Consider the following 14053-nt stretch of genomic DNA (forward strand, 5'->3'; position numbering starts at 1 on the left):
CTATGAGTGTGGAGAGTTTGGCCACATCAGGAGACATTGTCCCCGCCTTACGGGAGGTCCAACTCCGTAGAGGAGCCAGTCTACGACATGAGCCCCAGTCTCTTCACCACCCGCTCAGCCAGCTCGGGGTGGAGCCCAGTCAGTTAGGGGTCGCCCAAGGGGGGAGGCAGATCAGGGGGTGGCCATGCCCGTTTCTATGCCCTCCCTGTCATACCAGATATCATTGTTTCAGATGCTGTGATTATAGATATTGTCTCAGTTTGCCACAGAGATGCCTCTATATTATTTGACGCTGGTTCCACTTAATCATATGTTTCCCCGTATTTAGCTCATTTTCTAGATATCCCCCGTGAGTCTTTAGTTTCATCTGTTCATCTATCTACTCATGTGGGCGATACTATTATTGTGGACCGTGTATATCGGTCATGTGTGGTGACTATTGGGGGTCTGGAGACCAGAGTGGATCATTTGCTGCTCAGTATGGTAGATTTTGATGTGATATTGGGTATGGATTAGTTGTCTCCATGTCATGTTGTTCTAGATTATCACGCTAAGACTATGACGTTGGCAATGCCGGGGTTGCCGAGGGTTTAGTAGAGTGGGTCTATAGACTATGTTCCCAGTAGAGTGATTTCATACGTGAAGGCTCAGCGGATGGTTGAGAAGGGTTATCTATCGTATTTGGTTTTTGTGAGGGATGTTAGTACAGAGACTCCTGCCATTGATTCTGTTCCGGTGGTGCGAGATTTTTCGGATGTGTATCCTGCAGACCTGCCGGGCATGCTGCCCGACAGGGATATTGATTTCGTTATTGATTTGGTGTCGGGCACTCAGCCCATTTCTATTCCACTGTATCATATGGCACCGACGGATTTGAAAGAGTTGAAGGGACAGCTTCAAGAGCTCCTTGATAAGGGGTTTATTCAGCCTAGCATGTCACCTTGGGGTGCACCGGTTCTATTTGTAAAGAAGAAAGATGGTTCTATGAGGATGCGCATTGACAACAGGCAGTTGAACAAGGTCACAGTCAAGAACAAGTATCCTTTACCACGTATTAATGATCTATTTGGCCAGCTTCAGGGGGCGAGGGTGTTCTCCAAGATTGATTTGAGGTCAAGGTATCACCAGCTGAAGATTCGGGATTCAGATATTCTTAAGACAGCTTTCAGGACCCGATATGGCCATTATGGTGTCTTTTGGGCTGACTAATGCCCCGTAAGCGTTCATGCATTTGATGAATAGTGTATTTCAGCCTTATTTGGACTCATTCGTTATTGTATTAATTGATGATATCCTGGCGTACTCTCGTAGCCAAGAGGAGCATGCTTATCATATGAGGAATGTACTACAACGATTGAGGGAGGAGAAGCTTTATGCAAAGTTCTCTAAGTGTGAGTTTTGGCTCGGTTCAGTGGCGTTCTTGGGGCACGTGGTGTCCAACGAGTGTATTCAGGTGGATTCGAAGAAGATAGAGGCGGTGCAGAGTTGGCCCAGACACGAAGATTAGGAGCTTTTTGGGTTTGGCGGGCTATTACCGTCATTTTGTGGAGGGTTTTTCATCTATTACATCGCCCTTGACCAAATTGACCCAAAAAGGTGCTCCATTCAGGTGGGCTGATGAGTGCGAGGAGCGCTTTCAGAAGCTCAAGACTGCTTTGACCATGACTCTAGTTCTAGTTCTTCCATCAGCTTCTGGTTTCTACACAGTGTATTGTGATGCCTCGCGGATAGGTATTGGATGTGTTATAATGCGTGAGGGTAGAGTGATTGCTTATGCTTCGCCCCAGTTGAAGACCCATGAGAAGAACTATCTGGTCCATGAACTTGAGTTAGCAGCTATTGTTCACGCCTTTAAGATTTGGCGGCACTACTTGTATGGGGTCCATTGTGAGTTTACACTGATCATCGGAGTTTGCAGCATCTGCTCAAACATAAGGATCTTAACTTGCGTCAGCGGAGGTGGTTGGAGCTTCTTAAGGATTATGATATCACTATTTTGTACCATCCCGGGAAGGCCAATGTGGTAGCCGATGCCTTGAGTCACCGGGCGGAGAGTTAGGGGAGCTTAGCATATCTTCCAGCAGCAGAGAGGCCATTGACATTGGTTGTTCAAGCCTTAGCCAGCTAGTTTGTTAGATTGGATGTTTCTGAGCCGAATCGAGTAAGGGCATGTGTGGTCTATCGGTCTTCTCTTTATGATCGTATCAGGGAGCGCCAGTATGATGACCCCCATCTGCTTGTCCTTAAGGACACAGTCCAGGACGATGATGCTAAGAATGTCACTATTGGGGATGATGGTGCATTGAGGATGCAGGGAAGGCTATGTGTGCCCAATGTAGATGGTTTGTGTGAGCTAATTCTCCAGGAGGCTCACAGTTCGCGGTATTCTATTCATCCGGGTGCCGCGAAGATGTATCAGGACTTAAGGCAACATTACTGGTGGAGGAGGATGAAGAAGGACATAGTGGAGTATGTAGCTCAGTGCCTAAATTGCGAACAGGTGAAGTATGAGCATCAGCGACTAGGTGGGTTGTTCCAGAAGTTAGAGATTCCGGAGTGGAAATGAGAGCGGATCACTATGGATTTCGTTGTTGGGCTTCCACGGACTCAGCGGAAGTTTGATGCAGTTTGGGTGATTGTGGACCGGCTGACCAAGTCAGCTCATTTCATTCTTGTGATGACTACCTATTCTTCCGAGTAGCTGGCTCGAGTGTATATCCACGAGATCGTCAGGCTTCATGGCGTACCGGTATCTATCATTTCTGACCGGGGTACGCAGTTTACATCACGGTTCTTGAGGGCCGTGCATCATGAGTTGGATACTCGAGTGGAGTTGAGCATAGCATTTCACCCTCAAATAGACGGACAGTCCGAGCGCACTATTTAGATATTAGAGGATATGCTCCGTGTGTGTGATAGAGTTTGGGGGTTCGTGGGATCAGTTCTTGCCACTAGCGGAGTTTGCTTACAACAACAGTTATTAGTCGAGCATCCAGATGGCACCGTATGAGTCTCTGTATGGTAGGAGGTGTAGGTCTCCAGTGGGTTGGTTCGAGATGGGCGAGGCGAGATTGTTGGGTACGTTCAGGATTCTCTGGAGAAGGTTAGGGTGATTCAGGATAGATAACGCACAACCCAGTCCAGACAGAGGAGTTATGTGGATCGGAAGGTTCGCGATGTTGCATTCATGGTTGGAGAGCGAGTCTTGCTCTGGGTGTCACCCATGAAAGGTGTTATGAGGTTCGGAAAGTAGGGCAAGCTGATCCCGAGATTTATTGGTCCATTTGAGGTATTGCGACGTATTGGGGAGGTTGCTTACGAGCTTGCCTTGCCTTCCAGTCTAGCAGGAGTTCATCAAGTATTCCATGTTTCTATGCTACAAAAGTATCACAGCGATCCATCACACGTGTTGGATTTCAGCGCAGTCCAGTTGGACAAGGATTTATCTTATGTTGAGGAGCCGGTGGCGATCTTAGAAAGGCAGGTTCAAAAGCTGAGGTCGAAGAGTATTGCTTCTGTGAAGGTTCAGCGAAGGGGTTAGCCGGTCAAGGAGGCGGCTTGGGAGACCAAGCACGATATGCGCAGTCGTTATCCTTATCATTTCATTACTTCAGGTATGTCTTTTTGCTCGTTCGAGAACAAACGATTGTCTTAAGAGGGGGAGGATGTAACGACCCGGCCGGTCATTTTAAGTGTATTAGCCCCAGTCCAATATTTACTGTTTTCCCCATATCTGTTTTTGCTTAAGTGACTTGCCGGGAGGTCATGTTTTTTATTTCAGAGAGTTTCAGGACACTTAGTTCCTAAAATGGAAGCTTAATTTAGGGTCGGATTCTGATATCAGGGGGTTGACTTTTTGATATCGGGGTCGGATTCTGATTCTGGAAGTTGGAGTAGATCCGTAATGTCAAATATGACTTGTGTGCAAAATTTAGGGTCAATAGGACGTGATTTGTAGGGTTCGACATCGGTTGTAGAATTTAAAATTTCAAGTTCATTAAGTTTGAATCAGAGGGTGATTCGTGTTTTTGAGGTGGTTTGAGGAATTGACTAAGTTTGTATAGTGTTTTTGGACTTAATGGTATGTTTAGTTGAGGTCTTGGGGCCTCGGGTGAGTTTCGAGTGGTTAACGGATCATTTTTGACCTTGGTGAGATAGTTGATATCTGCTCCTGCATTTTTTCTGGTTTCCTTTTGCGCGTTCGCGAGAGGAGACTCGCTTCCAAGAAGAGTGTTTCTGAGTTAGTGAGTTTTTGCTCTGCGCATCGGCGAAGGAGAGGACGCGAATGCGAAGGTACGGCAGTGTATGCATTGCGAATGCGTGAGTGGCGTCACGTTCGCGAAGGGGAGTGAGGCAGCTGGGGACCCCCGGTCTTTTCTTCTACACGTTCGCGAGGTAAGTGAGGCATTCACAAAGGTCTGAATTTGCAAAGCTTCGCATTCGCGAAGCCTAGGTTGCGTTCGTGAAGAGTTAAGTTGAGAGGCAGTCTGAGTTGGTCTACGCGAACGCGAGAGGATGGTCCCGTTCACGAAGAACGAAATATGGGTTGACAGTATTAATTTCAAAAAATGAGGGTTTGAGCCCATTTTGCATATTTTGAGCTAGAGAACACGGAATTGGGTGATTCTTGAAGAAATTGGGGTAAGTGATTCCTACTTGGTTTTGGTTAAAACCCATGATTATATCTTTAAATTTATCATCTAATTTGTGATTTAGGGTGAAAAATTGGGGAAGAAGATGAAGTGTTCTTGAGTTAGATTTTTTGGGTTTGAATGGGATTTTGTTATCGGATTGGAGTAAATTTGGTATGTTTAGACTCGTGAGTGAATGGACTTTCAAGTTTTGTGACTTTTGTCGGATTTCGAGACTTGGGCCAGGGGGGCCGGGTTCGGGCCAATTTCGGATTTTTGGCTTATAATTTCATGTTTTCTTGTGGGATTGATTCTTTTAGCTTATATTAATTATCTCGTACTTCTTGTGGCTAGATTCGGGGCGTTTGGAGACTGATTCGAGGGGAAAAGGCATTGCGGAGTAGAATTTTGTACGGTTTGAGGTAAGTAACAGTCTTAAATCTGGTTTTGAGGGTATGAAACCCCGAGGATTGGTATGATGTGAGTGTTTGGAGGTGACACACATGCTAGGTGACGGGCGTGTGAGTGTGCACCATGAGAGATTATGACTTGGTTCAGCCCGTGAGACTGTAAAGTCGAATAGCTATTGTTATTACTTGTTATTCCTTGTCTTTGAGAAATTGACTGTCTTTCATATTAGAAATCATGCTTAGGCCATATGATATCACTGTTGGGACCTAAATTAGTCGTATACTTGTTGAATTGATTGATAATTGTTGTTTTGTACTCAGTCACAGTCTTACTTGTATGTTATATCACCGTTCCCTCTCATTTCTTGTTAATACTTGTTGTATTCTCTATTTGGGCTAATTATTATGATATTAAGTGAGCCTGAGGGGCTGGAGAGGTCAGTGACTGAGATAGGTCCTTAGTGCCGAGCTGTGAACTATGTGAGGGTATATGGATTGGGTTGCACGCCGCAACGAGCCTTATGGCTATTTATGGACTGTAGATTGGGTTGCATGCCGCAACGAACCTTATGGCTACTTATATGATTGGGTCGGGCTGCACGCTGCAACGATATAGCGCTTGGGCTAAAAGTTTCCCCTCCGGAGTCTGTACACCCCAGTGAGCGCAGGTACCTATTGAGTGTGAGTACTAAGGGCTCAGAGCCGAGTGATTGAGCTGTTGTGACGAGTTAAGTGTCTGTTGCCCTGAAAGGCTGTACTTGTTTATCATTTGTTGATGCACTTAGTTGCTATCTGTCATTCTTGTGAAATTTCTGAAAGATCCTATATCCGGATTACTTGCACTGTAACTGTATAAACTGATTTGACTTGAACTGCCGGATTTGAAAGCATGTCTACTCTTTGCTGGAATTATTGAAAATAAACTGTATTTGTATAGCTCGTCACTACCTTCTCAGTTCCTTATTTATTTCTGTTACTTGCTGAGTTTGTTGTACCCATGCTACACCCTGCACTTCATGTACAGATCCAGGTGTGTTTGATCATGGAAATCTTTGAGTTCGTGCGCGATCGAGTATCGAAGACTACGAGGTAGCTGCCGGCATCCGCAGACCTTATCTCTCCTTCTATGTTTTCTCTCTTTTCTGTATTGATATTTAGACACTGTTTGTATTAGATTGGATATCTAGATGCTCATGACTCAGTGACACCCCAATGTCGGGCTATTTTTCTGCACTTATGTTTGGGTTTTACCCCATTTTTATGAAAAATACCGGTTATTTGAAATTTCTTAATTCATTTCTGTTAAATATTGAAAGTGTTTGGGAAATGTCAGCTTGCCTAGTATCACGATAGGCACCATCACAGCGGGTTAGATTTTGGGTCGTGACACTAAAGTCACAGTCTTGGCGTGACAATCCAATATAACGTGATACGGGGACAACTAATCCATACCAAGAATAACCTCAATAACCAACAATAAAAGAACAACTATATCAAAACCATTAATAGTAATAATATAAGACTAGTACACTCGATCGACTACAATAGAATCTGCAACCGATGTCGACACATAATCAGGAATATCAAGAGAATCACGAGGCGTGCTCAAGTGCGATGCAAAATATGATCACACATAATAATTAGAACCCGGATCAAACAACACTGAAGCATCTCTATAACAGACTGAGATAATACTTGTGATAACTGCAGACGACTCTACCTCGAGCCTACCAGAAAATGCATAACAATGGGGTTGAGCCCAGTAGCCTGTCCTCCTTCTCTAGGATAAGCTCTAACCAGCCGACCTATACCTCTACCTTGTTGACCCCCACCTCTAGCTGGTTGGGTGGGTGGTGTGGCAACTGGTTCTAGAATCATGACATGGGTACCCTCTTGTGGCATACAATTCTAAAATCTGGGTAATATCTCTTGATGTGATGTGCATCTGCACTCAAAGCAACCCTTTGGCTGACTTGGCTATTGAATCTAAAGCTGCCCCTGAAGACCCAAATGACCAGTACAGAAACTCTTTACCGGGGTACACTTATAGGACCCTGAGCTGGAGAGCATTGTATGATGACTGGCCTGGGTGAGGCCCATAAGTACCATGACTGCGTGAAGTACCATGAGAAACCTGGAGTTTTGACTGAACTGACCTGATATCATGATGTCTAACACATTGACCCCTATCTCCGGACGTGGCTCCATTGAAACCACCAAAATGACAAGGCTTCTTGCCGTTCGTCGCTTCTTACTCCTGACCACGAATGAACTTAATCTTCCTATAAATCTCCACCATCTGAGCTAATTACGTATTAATCTCGGCCTCTCTAGCCATCTAAGTCAATTACGATAGGCAAGCCTATCAATAAACCTCTGCACCTTCTCTATCTCAGTAGGGATCATGATAGCTGCCTGATGAGACAAATCAACAAACCTCATCTCATATTGGGTGATTGTCATACTACCCTACTGAAGATGCTCAAACTGAATACATAGATCATCTCTCTGCGTGAGTGGAATGAACTTCTCCAAGAAATGTTATAAAAACTAAACATGATGGCGCCTAATCCACTTGTTAGGCAAGCCAACACTTGGCAATAATAAAAGAAACAAAACTAAACATTTAACAACACAATATCGTAAATAAAGGGTAAAGTTCCAAATTTCCATAACAAGTCTAAAACCAATACAACTGTTTAAACAACTCTCCAAGACTGGTGTCACTGGGTACATGAGCTCTAAAGAGTACTAAATACAAAGTCTTAAATAAAATATAATACTGTCTCATGCAAATAAATAGTAGTAAAAAAATGAAGGTGACTCCAGAGTCTGTAAACATGTATGCAACAACACCTCGAGTCTCCAATTAGTAACGACTAAGCACCTCTAGGGACTTTGTTGGTGCCAATGCTTGAATCTGCACAAGAAGTGCAGTATGGATACAACAAACCCAATATACTAAGTAAGTATCAGGCATATTCTCAACGAAGTAGTGACGAGGGTATGACAAGACACTTATTAAATTGTGCAAGTAACAAGCAGAAAATAATAGCAACAGAGAAATGAATTAAAGTATAAGTTCAAATAAGAGAATAAATAACCAAGTTCACCGGAATAACAAAATGGCATAATCTTGTGATGCAAACACCACATAGTAAATCAACAAAGAAGAGATAAGCTCAAGACAATATATTCATTGCAGCCTGCAACCCGATCCAATCTCAAAACCAATCCACATGGAAACACCAACAAGAAACAAACATATCAAGGAGAATAATATAATACCATGGGGAAAATGAGCAAGCATAATGTACTAAGGAAAAGATGAACATGACTAGGGCGGAGTAGACAAGTCAACATTTCCAGAACCATCTCATTCATATATCTTAACAAGGCCCAATCATGGCCAATAACATGTAAATAATCAAGTAATTTCATAATCCAACACGGCATAAGAGAATAACACAAGAGGTAGACAAAGACATGAATAACACTAATTCTATCTGCATGTTTAAACCATGACAAACACATATATACACTTGTCACTATGCATATACGCCATCCCAAACACATTTACCACATAGACAGTAAAACATTTACAACATAATTCTCTCAAGTCAAGATTAACCACAATATTTATCTCTTTTCAGAACAAGTTCAACAATCAAATACTGCATTCCCTTTAGAACAAGCCAACAAACAACTTGCATCTAGTAAAATAATAATCAAATAAGCTAAAGCAAGCTTAATTAACCATTATAATACTAAAAGGTTTGATCTTTAACATATTTGGAAAAGTTAACCCAGGCCCATTTGGTCAAAATCTAAAAGCAAGACCAAATTCCGATTACACATTCTTCCCCGAGTCCAAATATGTGATTAGTTTTGAGAACCAATCTCAAATTGAGGTTTAAATCTCCAAAACTAACTATCTTAAGTTACTACTCAAAATCTCATTTCTACTATTTGAAATCCTAGATTTAGGGGTGAAAATCTAGGGAATTTATGGAAATAAATCAAAACTAAGTTAAAATTACTAACCTTTAAAGTTGGGAAGAAAATCCTCCCTAAAATTGCCTCCTAACGAAGATTAGGTATATAAAATGGAGTAAAACAAACTAATCAAGCAGTAAACACGATTTTCAAAAAACCAAATCAAGCATGTACAAATTCACCAAATATGAATATCAATACAATTTGCACTAAGTAGCTTTAATTGAAGTACTCTTACATGATCACAAAAGGGACTATGCCTGAAAAAGAACTATTTTCTCAATAAGTTCCAATGGAATTTATACTAATGCTCAAACATGAGTCTAATTGTCAATGCATGATAAAGCCTCAACTAGTACATCAAGCCCGACACTCTCCACATGTACAACAATCTGCTAACAAGTTCCATGCATATAAAAAATGGGTAAATATACAAATGTCAATGATATGTATGAATGTTTCTACATGAGTCTAAAATATCAATGCATGCATAAGACTCAATCCTTTCCACAGAATCAATACCAGTACACACACCCACACACTCACACTCACACTCACAATGTCACGATCCAATATCCCACCTTAACGCTGTGATGATGCCTAGCCAAACTTGCTAAGCAAGCCAACTCACAATCTACAAAATGTAGCCAGATTCCATTGATTAATAGAGTCATATTATAATTAAACATAGAAATCATCTCAAAGCAGTAAAAATATCTGATCCAATAAAAATGTGACATAAACACGACCAATACAATACAACCCCCAAGACTAGGTATCACAACTACATGTGCAACTACAGAAATAGAATAAGTCTGCATATATAACAAAGCTATTTGAAATACAAATAGATGGGAATAGTAAAGGAACAGGTACTCGGGCACTGCGAAATAAATCCATGGAGTGCAACTCACCTTGGGTCTCCGTGATACCACCTAAGCTCAACGGGAGGTTCCACTAGCACTAACCTGAGGATCTACCCAAAAGATGTGCAGAAGCTTAGTATGAGTATACCACAACCAGTACCCAGTAAGTATCAAGTCTAACCTCGAAGAAGTATTGGCGATGCAAGATGCATCAGAATATTACAACACAAATATTAACGAAGCTTTGAAATGAAATAACAAGTAATATCATGAATAACAAGAATCGAACATATCAACAATCGAAGAGTATAAATCATGCTTTTCTTGTACAAGAGATAATCATAACGCTCTTCAGATAGAGTATTAAAAGATAGCATGTTCAAACAATGGAACCCAGGCTCCCAGCTAGTATATATATATATATATATATATATATATATATATATATATATATATATATATATATATATATATATATATATATATCATGCAACAATTAGTAGTTAAATGAATACTTCCAAATGAGTAAAATATATCTATGCATGCTTAAACCGATCTAAGATCCATGCACCATGATACAAGATCCATGTATCATCATAACGCAATACAAAATCCATGTATCGCCCTGATACAAAATTCAAGTATCGACCATGCTCACAGGGCCCAAAGTAGCGTAGGTAATCACCTGACTCCTAAGGGATGGATCCAAATCCAAGTGCAAAGAGGAGCTTAATATCTCACTCATAATCAAATGTCTGATCATCATGTATTGTGTGCCATAATTGTATCTCATCTGCACGCCTTACCGTTCGCACCAAAATTCTCAGTCCAACTCAAGTATCCATATACAAAAATGTATGCATGTGTTCAAGGATTATAGATAAAAGATTCTCAAGGACTTAATAAAAATCATACAGATATTTGCTTGTGGAATTTCTATATGACTATTTTATAGCCCCGTAAAATTTCATAAAGGAATTTAAGTTTCCGTGGTGCCGAACTAGGATCACGGGTTTGAGGATTGTAGAAATGGTAGAACTAGGATCACATGTATTCCATGCACCCGGGCTCTACAAAACTTTATCATGATCTTAGGGAAGTCTATTGGTGGAATGATATAAAGAGAAATGTAGTGGACTTTGTGGCGAGATGTCCAAATTGTCGGCAAGTGAAGGCCGAACACAAAAGGCCCGGTGTGTTGGCACAGAACATAGAAATTCCAATGTGAAAGTGGGAAATAATTAATATGGACTTTGTGGTAGGACTACCTCACACTCCTCGTAAGTTTGATTCGATTTGGGTGATTGTGAATCGACTGACGAAATCAACATACGTCTTGCCGGTTAAGGCTACTGACATAGTGGAATATTATGCTCAATTGTACATCAAGGAAATAGTCAGGTTGCATTGCACTCCAGTTTCTATTATCTCAGATCGAGGGGCACAGTTCACGGCTAATTTTTGGAAGAAATTTCAGCAAGGTTTGGGTACTCGGGTGAATCTTAGTACAACCTTTCACCCGCAGTCTAATGGGATGGGAGAGCGGACTATTCAGATGCTTGAGGATATGTTGCGCGCTTGTGTTCTAGACTTCAAATGTAGCTGGGATGATTATTTGACGCTCATAGAATTTTCCTACAACAACAGTTATCATGATAGCATTCAGATGGCACCGTTCGAGGCCTTATATTGAAGGATATGTAGATCTACTATTGGGTGGTTAGAGATTGGGGAAGCAGAGTTGATAGGGCCAGACCTTGTGTATCAGGTTATGGAAAAATTAAAGATCATTAAGGAGAGGTTGAAGACTGCTTAGAGTCGTCAGAAGTCTTATACCGATGTTCGTCGTAGGGATTTGGAATTCAAAGAAGATGATTGGGTATTCTTGAAGATTTTCCCCATGAAAGGTGTAATGCAATTTGGTAGGAAAGGGAAATTAAGTTTGAGGTATGTCAGACCATACAGAATAATTCAGAGGATCGGTGAGGTGGCGTACAAGCTTGAGCTACCACCTGAGATGTCATTAGAGCACCCGATATTTCATGTGTCTATGTTGAAGAAAGTAGTCGGAAACCCGACAGTCATTGTTCCGGTTAAGACTATTGAGGTTAATGAGGAATTGACTTATGAAGAGATTCCAGTTTCTATTATTGATCGGCTAGTCTGAAAGTTGAGAAATAAAGAAATTGCCTCCGTGAAAGTGCTATGGCGAAACCAACAGGTTGAAGAGGCTACTTGGGAGGCCGAGGAAGAAATGAAGAAGAAGTATCCTTATTTATTTGAATAGACATGCATTTATAAAGTTGCATGAAAATGCTAAGAGTTACCTTGTATGAATTATGTATCATTTATACAGTTGATGTTAAAGGTGTTCCTTTTCTTGTAATATATTACTTATGAAGCCACAATTGGTATTGTTTTTATGTTATATTGCATTATCAGATTAAGTATATATTGTTAGGATTGGTTTCTGGGATTCTCTGGCAGGTGGATAGGCCTAGTTACAGGGGAAACTCTGGCGAAACTTTTGGAAATTTAGGGAGTTAGCCAAATTTTGAAACTACCGGTGTGTGTGAATTAACAATTGGGCCACATTGAAAGATAATGATGGATTTTTGACCCTTATTCGAGGATGAATGATCCTAAATGGGGGAGAATGTAAGCCCCGTAAAATTTCGTAAAGGAATTTAAGTTTTCAAGGTACCGAACTAGGATCACGGGTTCGTGGTGCCGAAATAGGATCACGGGCTCGGACTCTTTAGGCTGAACAATGCACTGGTGAGTAAAGGAAAATTTTGGACAGAAAAATGCATTTCTGCGGTCGACTATGCGGCCACATAATCACTCTACGGACAACATAATGGCCGTAGAGTGAAGCACCTTAGGCAAGTTTGGAGAGCAGGTTTGCGACGCATTATGTGTCCGCAGACTAGTTCTGCGATGCATTATGCGACTGCAGAACAAGTTTGTGGGCTGCATAATGACCGTGGACTAGGTCAATTTTGCTCAATTCCGGAGGGCAATTATGCGGTCCATTTCGCGGACCGCAGATGTATTATGTGGTCACATATGCGACCGCAGATCCTGTTCAGAAGCTTCATTTTTTGGTTTTTTATAACTCAACCCTATTTCGTTAAATAGACAATATGTACCATCTTTTGAGCAAAAAACTGATATTTGGAGAGAAAGAAAGTGCTCTAGAGAGGGAGAGAGTTCCTCAACCAATTTTTCATCAAATCTTGGAAGATTATCAAGGAAAGCACACTAGGTATCCATCCTCGAGGTAAAATTCTACACCCTAAACCTAAGGGTAAGATAAATTTTGGGTATAGGAGTTGTTTATTTTGCATGCATATATTATCAAGGGATGTAGGGAGATTGTTGAGCTAAAATGGTAAAAAATGGGCAGTGGGATGATGGGATCCTCCATGAAAGGGTCTTGAAACCTTAATGCAAACCTATTATTTGATGAAATGCTCAAAGAAGTTAGAACCATGAGTATCTTCCTAATTTTGGTTAAATCTGTTACATTTCAAAAATAGATTGAAGTTGCTAAGATTTTCAGAATATTTTAGAGTTTAAGGAAGCTCAAGTAAGATATGTTGACTAAACTCTTCTCTTAGAATTGAACCCCGCAATATCCTTGTAAGTCTCGTGATGCCCTTTATAAATTAAATTTTGTCAAATAAGCCTTGTGTCGAAATAATTATGTGTTCAAGGTGTATTCCAAAGATTCTTATTATGTTAAGTTAATATTTGAGGATTTGATTTAAGTATGGGTTGTGTGTTACTATGATATGATTTGAAGGTGTGAATTCTTGTGAAAGCTACCATGTCAATTGTGTAATAAGTCATATGTGCCTAAGACCCTAATTTTCTCAAGGATGTGATTAAAGTCTTAATGTTGAAAGGCCTTGTTGTTGATTATTCATGATAACGATTGAAAATGGAATAATGAGCTGAATTATGAAGTACGACCAATGTGCCAAGAATGATATTGCGTTATGGCCAATGATGTCAAAAGAATGAATGACATGTAAAGGAATATGAATTAAGTGGTAAATATTTTTAATAAAAAATGCTTTGGAAGTATTGATTAGCCACCGAGGAAAGGTAGGTAGGAACGACCTAACCCCGAAACTACACGTGC

Source organism: Nicotiana tabacum, chromosome 2 (assembly GCF_000715075.1).
Source record: "Nicotiana tabacum cultivar K326 chromosome 2, ASM71507v2, whole genome shotgun sequence".
In the NCBI taxonomy this organism is placed as follows: Eukaryota; Viridiplantae; Streptophyta; class Magnoliopsida; order Solanales; family Solanaceae; genus Nicotiana; species Nicotiana tabacum.